The 10624-nt window shown below is 47.3% G+C and overlaps 1 pseudogene; it reads right to left on the minus strand.

Moving 5' to 3' along the window:
- Positions 1 to 5257: 5257 nt before the first annotated feature.
- Positions 5258 to 8038, minus strand: LOC114671731 (uncharacterized; annotated as a pseudogene).
- Between the last annotated feature and the right edge of the window lie 2586 nt (positions 8039 to 10624).

The following is a 10624-nucleotide window of genomic DNA, read 5'->3' on the forward strand; positions in this document are numbered from 1 at the left end:
ATCTGCAATGATCCAGTGGGTTTCAGTTCTTGCTTATCACCAAACCTCAGCCACAGAAATTAGAGATCGAAAGCAGTGGACTCCTTTTTCTTAAGAGAAAAAAAATCATTTTTCCCCTTTGACACATTCATAAAGCTCTGACAATGCAATCCTAGTACAGGGACCTTCCCTCTACCACTTTCCTATGGAGATCAATGCCCTGTACAATGGGTTTCATGACCTTAGACCTGGAATCTAAAGATAGGCTATTCAATCATCTGGTCCTGATCCCTCATCTTACCATTGTGGACACTGAAGGCAGAGGGACAGGGGCTGTCTCCATTCCAACCCAAGCCCATGCTCATGCCACTGTTCCATGCGGCCTCTGTGAACTGGGAGTTATCTCCAGGCTCCTGATTCACCCTTTCACTCTTCTCTGAGAGGATACAAGGTCATCCTTGCTTGTAGGTTTCCTTTCTTCAAGATCTCTAGACTGTAATATTATCCCATCAATTGTCCAGTAACTCAAAACCTACCAGCCATACTAAACTAACCCATGATTCTGGCATTCTCTGTTGCCACTTCTCACTGGTGCTTTATTTTCCTCCTGAATGTTCATCAGGGAGTTCGTGAAAAATTGGGAAGGGGCGGGAATGAGGTTATTGAGCTGTCAGTGATCAGACAATACAACTTACCTCACAGCAACAGTTTACTTCACTAAATCGTGGGGGAGCTGATGAGGAAGGAATGATGCTGGTTGATGCACAGTATTGACACAGTAGCCACACAAACCACATTCAATATCTCTGTAAGCCAGCTGCTGGCTGGTTTTGGGGGCAGTGTAATTGCTGCTGCCATCATTTCATGAACAGTCCCCTCTTCATCCCACCACCATTCATGGATTAGTTACTAAACTAGCAGGACTGTTTCAGACAGAGAGCAATCAGCAAATCAGCTTTCCAACAGACTGGAATGGGTGGCTTTATTAGACACATTCCCAGTCACCTTGCTAACAGCCCTCAGGTTTCAGAAACGTCATTAAATATTCCATTCAAGAAACACAGGAAACCCTAAATGTGATCTACCTCATCCCTGTCCCCACCGCCTCCCCCACACCATCTCCACCCTTCAGGCGCATTCTAAACTTACAGAAATGTGGCCAGGAGAGAGTTAGACTATTTTGTGTGATGCAATACAGCCTGTTCAACTTTTGCATAGCAATTCAGCAAACACAGTTTTAAGCATTCAATTCTACTTCTACAGCTTCTTAAAATTCCCTGCAATATAATTATACTGATGGGAATGCAGAAAGATAATTGCTTTTAGAGGAAAGTTTCTCCTTTGTTCCATGTTCATCTGGCTTCCAGAAATGGAACAAGAGCCCTTGAACAGCAGAAATACGCATCCATGTGTCTCTAGTTATCATTTATTTACAAAGATAGACCTTGACAAATGTAATTTGTTCAATAAAATTAAAAGGATGCACGATAATTCACTTAGACAAAGAGACTTGAAAGGGGACGTCATCGGCAGCAGCGCCGTCCATCATTCCAAATGATCAGCTGACTTTGAAGAAGTGGCAGGTGTTCCCCTTTTGGAATGCAGCATTGAAATAGTATTTAGAAGGGGGAAAGAAAGAAAGAGAGCTAGGAATTGGAGCAATTTTTTATTCAGGCAATAATTATACAAATTAGATCTATGAAAGCCAGAGAATGACTGTGCCTTGAACCCTGTCTGTGTGCATAGAACAATGGGGAAATTAATAATTAAATCTATTACAGATGCTCATAATTCAATACAAAAGATACCTCAGTAGTTCAAACACTCCTGTATTTTCATTTGAATAAGGCTTTCACACATTCTCATTATATATGTATTATATTTTAAATTTAACAGCTTATTTTGTTGCCTTTATGTTTGAATTAATAAGGGCACACTTTAATGCACTAATGGGGAATTGCATTAGCTGGCTTTGCAGACATAACTTTGAAAATCTCCCTGGTTTCCCGAGGGTGAAATCAATTTGCCCTGTAACGTATTGTCTCACAGACACATCTGGAATCTTGGAAGAATAGCTCCCCTCTACAAGCTTCTGATTTGGGCCTCCGTATTCAAAAGAGGATCCCCTAGTAGATACCCTTGCTAAACTGAACAGACCCATCAGGATCAGCTTCTGGATTTTGCAATCTTTTAGCCAGCTGACATGCTTCTCATGCCTAGCCCATGTTATTTTTCCAGAGAACAAAAATAATTTTTCTGCGAAAAAGTAAAGGTTTATTTTTAAACCAATAATTCATTTCCTCTCTTTTTAAAATGTTTCTTTCTCACTCCCTCTCTCCCTCTGGCTTTCTTTATATTGCTATTTTTAACTCTTCATACTACCTCTGGCTCCACGGAGAGTGAAGAAGACAAGGAAATTAGGAAAAAGAGAGAGAGAGAAAGAAAAGTATATCCTATGGTGGGCAATGATGGAAAGGCCCCCACAATTGTTGAGGTACCAATTAGTAGCGTCAGAAGTACTGGAGTTCAGGACAGGGGGATCGGTAGTTGAACTACAGCACTGAAATCCCAGAGAGCACAGGGAGTTCACAAAGTGAGAGTCTCAGTTTTCTAAAAAACAGGGTGACTGCACTGGAGGGTCAAATGCTAAAGTTATAATCAATGGAAAACACCCATCCCTCTGCAACCCAGAGAAGAGACAAAGAAGTCAGTATCTGTGAGAAAGAAAGAGAAGAAGCCTAACCAACTGCTCACATCTCAGTGCAAAGCGGCTGCCAGCATACCCGGACAGCCCGGCACATGCGGAGGCACTTGCCGCTGCTGCCACTGCGCTATGACAAGGAGTTTTGTGCCTTCGGAGGAGCGCCAAATCCAATGATGCTAATTGCATTGCAGATTTCTAGCATCATTAGCAATTCTTAAAATTACATTTGCCCTGCTTAAGTTCTCTATTTCCAGCCTGGTATACGAAGGGGGTAAGTCTCTAAAGGGGATATGGGTTACAGAGAAATTCGATTGGACATGCTGGCTTCAGGTGTGCAGGTGGAGGCTGGCTGGGGGGAATCACAGCCCAGGAAAAATGCTTGTTTGTCTTATTTTAAATGCTGATTGCCGGGAGAATAAACAAAACCCGCAGCTAAATGGGCCTTAAAGGAACACTGGGAATTTTGGAAAGAAAAAAAGCCTTACCAAATAACAGTTGGAACTAGCCCTGTGGGTCCTATGGTGACAAGCACCATCCAACCACCCGGAGCAATGGAGTAACTTGCATTTGAAATAGTTGGTGCAGAAATAACCACTCTCCTTTTGTTTGTTTGTATTTAAAACAAATGAATAAAATCCAGATGAATGGGTGTTTTTGCTTTGTTTGTTTGTTTCCTTAAAGAGAACATATTTGCTCATTAGGAAAGCTAGACAGCCAGCTCCAGAAACAAAAAGCTCCAAGTCTGTGTCTCTCCCGAGCTTTGGCAAACACTTTGCCACAACATTTCCCAGCCCAAGTATCTCAACCCTGCTGGGAAGGGAAAGGCCATCCCAAGAGCAGAGCAGAGGTCAGGATCTGCCTCTCCCGAGGCTGCTGGCTCCTGAAATTGGGGCAGGGCTCTGTGCAGTTGGGACTTTCACGGCGGAGTCATTGAGAGACCACCAACACCAGCCTCTCCCAGAGCAGAGGGGTGGCCTCTACTCTGAATCTGGCAACAGAAAGGGGACCAGCTCCTGGGTATTTTTTCCAACAATTTATCCCATGTAATTAAATTGCTAAGCCTATATATTTATAGACACATACATACACATATACATACACACACTTACAAATATGTATTATATATACAGCTCTATGTATAAACACTTACATAGAGGGAGTGTATAGCTTTTAATTGGGCCGTCTTCTCAAAATAATTAAGCCAGTTTTAATGAAATACTGTTTAAGGCTGCTGGCAAGCAAAGAAGCCATCTTTAGCAGAGCATTAATAAACTGAGTCATTCGCACGAGGGAATGGCTAGCTGTATCAGTCACATTCATGGTGCTAATAAAAGAGCTCAGTTCTCTGTGGCAGGCCAAGGATTGTGGGGCCGGGAGGGAGCACAGGGCCCAGTCATCTCGGGCTCAGTGTCACAGACAGTCCTTATGGCTGCAGCGGAGTTCACAGTACAAGCTGGAAGAAGGGTATGCTTGCCCTCAAAGGATCCCAGCAGGAATCTAAGTTCATTGCTCTGTCCATGGAAGAGTAAGGTGACCAATCACAGGGGCTGGTAAGGTCTCCAGCGCTCCTTAGCATCTGTGGGTGATGCTGGACCAGCATTGGAAACAGGGTGCAAGGGTGGCCAGAGTTTCTCCTTTTGGTGTCCCAGTTCCTCGTCTACAGTGACCTCCAACCCCATGATGTCAATGAGATAAACATGTTGGGAGGGTTTTTCAGAGGTGTTAATGGGGTTAATGTTTAACTCTTAAAATGAGGACAGTCATTCTCTAAACCAGTAAATTAGATAGGACTTCCCTTATCAATACCTCCTGCTGCTTTTTAGCTGCTGCTTTTTAGCAGCAGGAGGTACTCATAGGTAAAGGAATCTCTGGTTTGATTTTTAATAAAAGGGGTGGTTTACCCATTCTCACAATGAGAATCTTTACAAACTGTGCTGACTTTCACCAAAAGCGATGAGATGGACTTGCTGCCACATATAGGTCCATGCCAATGAGATGGTGTAGCAGTATCTGGTGCTGGAAAGAAAGGGGCCTGTATAAGAGTCCCACTGTACCAACGAGGAAGCTGACCTGCCCCAGTGTTATACCCTTTATCCCCAGTGGCACAGCCGCATCCTGAATCCTTCCTCAAGAGTCCTGGGAGAAAAAAATAAGCCCCATTACCCTCTCTTCCTTTCTGTCTTGGAGAGAAGAGGCCTATAAAACATTAACGGCGCAGGGAAAGTTTTTCCTAATTCCAAACAAGGTGGGAAAAACAGGAACCTTTTGATTTCTGTAACATCAATTTGGTGAAAGGCAAGCACGGAAGTTTAGATTGGACCATGATAACAGTTACCATTTACTGAGCCTTTTCACGTGCGGGGAGGACACTGTAGATGCATAATAGTTCATAATCCTCACCACAACTCTGTGAGCTAGGGAGTTGTATTCCCACTTGACAGAACAGGAAACTGAGGCTCAAAAAGTTAACCAACTTACCCATAGTCCTAGAGCTCACCAACAGCAAAGGCAGGATTCAGACACCCCAAGGCAGTGAACAGGGGGCCCTGGTTCTGGTCCTCCCTCTCGCGTTCTCCTCTACCCAGGCTTGATGCTGGGTCCATTCTCCCTTTGGCCTCACCATTAAAGCTAATGTTGACATTTCCATCAACTTCCCAGTCTCATACTCCCAGGAGTAGCAACATGTATCAAGCCCTGGTGCAGACATAGTCCTTACAAAAGGCAACTTTGGGGGAAGAAAAAGAAACTCCTTGTTCTCAGCTCTCTGTCAGAACTGATGCCTGGGCGGACAGGAAGCGTGCCTGAAGTGTGCTTTCAGCACGGAGGAAGGAGAGGCACGGGCAGGACTTGATTCCCGGTTCTCCAGAATCCGGAAGTGGAAGAAGCCTGGGAGTGACGAGGGACCCCAGATCCGGCCTAAACCAGCGCCCTTGGGTGAAGCCCCTGCGGAGTCCTGGACAAAGGAGCCGCGACCTGGCGGGGGGACCGGGAGAAGGGAACGGAGACCCCAGCGGAGCCAAGGAGCCTGGATGGGCAGAGGAAATGGGCGACGGGTAAATGGAGATGCAGCCGGGAATGGGAGAGGACGACCATCGACTGGCAAGCGGAAACTCCCTTGCGGTTTGAGGGCCCTGAGGAGGGGAAGCGCCCCGCACCCGCCTCCAGCGGTGAAGGACGACGGCAGGGCCTCCCGAGGCCGCCGCGCGGGGACCGCCTGGCTGAGCAGCCCCTGCCCGGCCCCTGCTCGCTCCTCCGGCTAGCACGAGGCCGCACTGTTCAAGCGCACTGTGCATCGCGCCTGCAGCCTTTCGAAAATAGAAAAATACGGAGTATATGTAGTACCCCACACCCTTGTAATGATGCCGCTCCAAGCTAATGAGTCCTTAATAACCCGGGGTGCTGGGGGCAGCGACCGATGGGGAGCAAACAGCCTGGCCCTGTGGTGTTGAATGCGTGGCACTGGAGACTCCCGACACTCCATGGGGCGCAAGTCCCAGCTCCTGGCAGACCAGCACCCGGCCTTCCCCGGCTAGGAGCCGGGCTTCTGACGGGAGGGCACGGTGGCGAGAGGGCGCCAGCAGGATGCCCGACGTTGCGTGAAAAAAACAGAAAATTCCACAGCACCGCGGTGAGTGCTCCCCGGCTGCGACCGCGCCTCGGGCCGCGAGGATGTTCCTGTGGCGCCACCTAGTGTCCGAGGTGCAGACAACGCTCTGGCGAGGGCTGCAAGGTCGGCCTGCGACCAGCCCTGGGACTTCAGACTCGGGCTGGGACCTTGGGATGGGTCATCCAGGGGTCCCCGGCTGTGGACCAGTGATGCCTTTCCACCAGACAAAAAGCCCCCAGACGTTTCTCTCTTCCTGCTGCAACCAAAGCTAAAAAGAAAATTTGCCAGAATGAATGGAATAACTGACGGTCCCTTTCAATTAGACGTCCATGAGGTGATGTCTGGTTTTTCCTAAATACAATGGCAAGTCGATTATTAGTTCATCCAGAAAAAATATAGATGCTATCATCGTATAAACATGAGTCCCCACATAGAACTGAGCCTCAGACCTGCTGGAGGTGCTTTGTCTGGGAAACACTGAACTAGAATTTTGGGTGGGACAAAGTAGAAGCTTTACTTTTTATTTAACAGTAGCCTGAAGACCTCCTGCAGAATAATGGAAAGGATAAAGACCTGGAAGCCCGGATACTAAGGTTCTGGTATTAGCTCTGCCCCGCAGCTGTCTGTGTGACCTTGACCAGAGGGAGTTTTACTACCTCTCACAGTACTGTGGAGTCTGGATTGGTATCGCCATGTAATCAGTGAGGAAACGGGCTCCAGGAGTTTACCCAAGGCTGGGCGGCAGATCAGTGGCCAGACCAAGCTTCAGCTGCACGTCTGCCCAACTCTGAAGAGCACGTTCCCTTCACAAGCCATCAAATCCCTTCCTGCTTCAACCTCTTCATCTACCGCTTGAAGGGGCTGTACCGAGTGGTCACAGTTCCTTCCAGATACAGCAAACCGTGATTCTAAGGTTTCACTGATCCCTTAAAACCCAGTTTTAGTGCTCACAAACCCCGTGGTGATAACAAAAGAGCCTTTAAAAAGGATTTATCCACCTATAAAAACCATTAGATTTTATTTGGGGCTATGGGCAAAGAACACCAAAACAAATGTGTTGGAACATCAAACCTCCTTTAAAATTTAGAGCAGCAGGGACAGAGGAGAAAATCTGCACAGGGCAAGGAGGGACAACTTACGGATTCCATGGTTGGAACCAGACTGCGGGGCACTGCTTATCTGCCATTGGCTTCCTGGGGGGATAATTGCCTCCTGACAATTGTTTAGACTTGATAAATACATGAAATGGGGCTGCAAACAGTTTATCTGGCTACCAGTTCAGATCCGGACAGAACCAGATGAAGAAGTCAGGCACATTTGCAATAACCTCAAAGATAAAACCTTCCTATCAGAGGCAGCTTATCTCCTCCTCAGGGTCATGCTGCCCAGTAACTGCCACCTCCAAAAGAAGGAAGGGGAGAGCACTTCTAGCAGGGGGCTCCCAGTGGGCCTTGCTTGCCTTGAACTCCCCTTCCTGCTCCCAGGACAGGCCATCTGTCTGGCAGCAAGGGGGTGGTACTGCGCCCCGGTCTGGCAGGCTTGGGAAAGATGTTGGCAAGTGGAAGAAATGGGCAACTAGACCCCAAAGCCAACGTCACCTAACTCTGAGATGAATGCTTTCCTCGTGGGCTCTTCCTCTGCTTCATCAGGGACAAGCTAAAGGAACTTCAGGCCTCCCCAGCAAAGATAACAGCATGAATCGCAGCTCACAGGAGTTGGGACCCTTCTGGGCTACATACTCACCCCATGACCAAAGGCAAGTGGGACCTCTGGGCCTCAGTTTCCTCACCTCTCAGGGATTTGACCTAAATAATCCCTAAGATCCTACTGAGCTATTTTAAGGACTGGAATCAAACCAGCCCAGACCTCTTTATGGTTTAAAAGAGGCCAGAGGTTTCATTGAAGAACCGTCTCCCTCCCTTACATTTTTCCTCTTCCCCCTCCCCCACACCTCTCATTCGCTGGCCACAAACCTCCATCCTCCAACTCCTTTCCAGCGTCAGTCGCTGGTTCCACCAGCCTGGCTAAGGAGCGAGGAGACCATCGCCTCAGAAAGCAGCCCCGCTGGGAGGTCCACGGCAGTTCGCCGAGCTGTGGACAGGCCCTTTATTTTCCATCTGTCAAGAAAGGAAGCTGCCCGTTGCTTATTTCCTCCTCCCACTCTTCTCCCTTCCCACCAGAAGACTCTTCCACCTTCAAAATATTCTGATGGGGGATCACAGGAGTTTTCCTCAAACAAGATCATTGGGGGTCAACTACTGACCAACCTCCAGCCTCAGCCCCACCCATTCCCTCACCCTCCAGCTTGAGCGAGTTTACTAACTCCAGTTAGTAAAGCAGTTGGCTCAACAGGACAACAACCAAAAGTGACCTTCTATGTCCTAAAACCCTCACCTGACACCACCCTTTTTTTTTTTAATTCTTCGGGGGCCTTTTGGGGACCCACAATTAAGCTGTATTCTGCAGAAGGAACTTCCAAAAGAAAGGAATAAGGCATTGTTTTACCAAGAGCCTTTTTTCCCTCAAGAAACTCAATGTAAACTAGGAACCTTGCACTTTCTTTTCCCTTTGGGTAGGTGAGCAGAAGGGAAGAGTTACCACCCAGGGTGAGGTCATTCCTCCGTGGTGGTAGAATGTCTGGTTCTTTCAGTTTCCCCATGGTGCTGGCCTCACAATAGGTGTTCATGAGGTGCAGGCTAATTGGGTGAGTGGATGCAGTGCTCTGATGGATTTATTCAGTGTACAAGATTGCAAAGCCATATGCCAGCAAAGGCTTAACCACCCCACCCTACCCTTCAGACCAGCTCCATAGCTTTCCATGTTCCTGTCTGCCCAGCCTCAGGCCAAAGCAAACGCAGGGATCTGAGCTGTACCCCCTGTGAACGCCCACCTCCTGACCCCTGTGCTAGTGCCTGGTCCCTGCGTGCCTTGGCTTTCTGTCTTCTCTCTGGACTATGATTCATGGCAGATATTAAAAAGGAAATAGCATCCTTCAATTCTTTCTACCATTTCTCTTATCTTTAAAGGGTTCTTATTAAGCAGTATCTTCAAACTTATTTATGTGATGTCATGCTAGGAAGCAGTGTTGTCAATGTGCCACTGTCCTTGAGCACTGAATTCAGTAAAAATAAAAGCCAAATAAATGTTATATTGTCTCCATGCAGAATCTTCTCTAGTGATGACTAGCTATCCAGAGAGTAGGGAATCCCTAAAGATAATCAGATAATGGTGACTTTTGCTTACTGAGGCAAGCTCCCCTTTCCTGACTGTTTCTGCAGTGATTGATCCAGAGGCCAGCTTCTTGCTGGGGCACAATCACAATCCGCTCTAAGAAGCCAGCCCAGAAGCAGGGACACAAAATCATGGGGAGCCGACCATAGCCAAAGCATCATGCTATTACCCTTCACTTCACATTTTTTAGCTCTTTTTTGAAAGTTATGAAAGATACACAGATGTATATATTTTATGTTTTCATATTAAAGTGTTTTCATATTAAAAATGAAAGGGCAGGAGGAAATGAGGAAGGGGAAGAAAGTAGCACTCAGACGCCAAGTATCATGCTGGGAACTTGGAGTTCTCAAGCCCTCCAGTCTTGGTCACTGGGGAGGGGAATGGGCATCGCCCATTTGGTTCATATTTGAATAACTGCTCATACTTGAAAATGTCTTCAACTGCAACCACATGAAGTGGGGAACCCCCACAGAATCCCCATGTCTTCCCTGAGAGTTCTTGGACCATGCTCCTTCATCCTCCATGACTTTGATCTCGTAGTTCTGTTTACCTTCAGTGCCTTCTCACTCTTTAGACCCTCATCCCAACCCGTTCCAACTTCCAACTTTTCAAGACTCATTTAGACATCATCCCCAAGAAAGCTTCTGATTCCCCACTGTCCAGTCCCATCTGGGTACAGTACTTGTCCCCACATGTTACAGCACTTGTCCTGTACTTGTCCCCACATGTTACAATACTCTGCATATCTGTCTGCTTCGTCAAGGTACTCTGAGCTCTTTGAATGAGAGTCTTGTTCAGCTTTGCATCCCCAGTATCTACTGGTTCAGTTCTAGGCTACCACTTGCCCAAACAACACCTCTGTGTTCTAAGAGAAAGAAGAATGCAGCCCCATCCCTCCCACTCACCCCATACACACACTGTCAGCCTCCAAGCAAGGCCATGAGACTCCCTTGTTCAAGTCAGAAAAAGGTATTCCCTCCTCATAGTGGGCGCAGCTCTACAGCAAGGAGCAAGGCTTGGTGGGTAGGATATAAGCTGGATGTCAGCACCCACTGGGCCCGGCCTCCAGGTAACCTGCACAACTGTATTGGTTGGCTCTGGTT

This window comes from Macaca mulatta, chromosome 1 (assembly GCF_049350105.2).
Source record: "Macaca mulatta isolate MMU2019108-1 chromosome 1, T2T-MMU8v2.0, whole genome shotgun sequence".
NCBI classification, from domain to species: Eukaryota; Metazoa; Chordata; class Mammalia; order Primates; family Cercopithecidae; genus Macaca; species Macaca mulatta.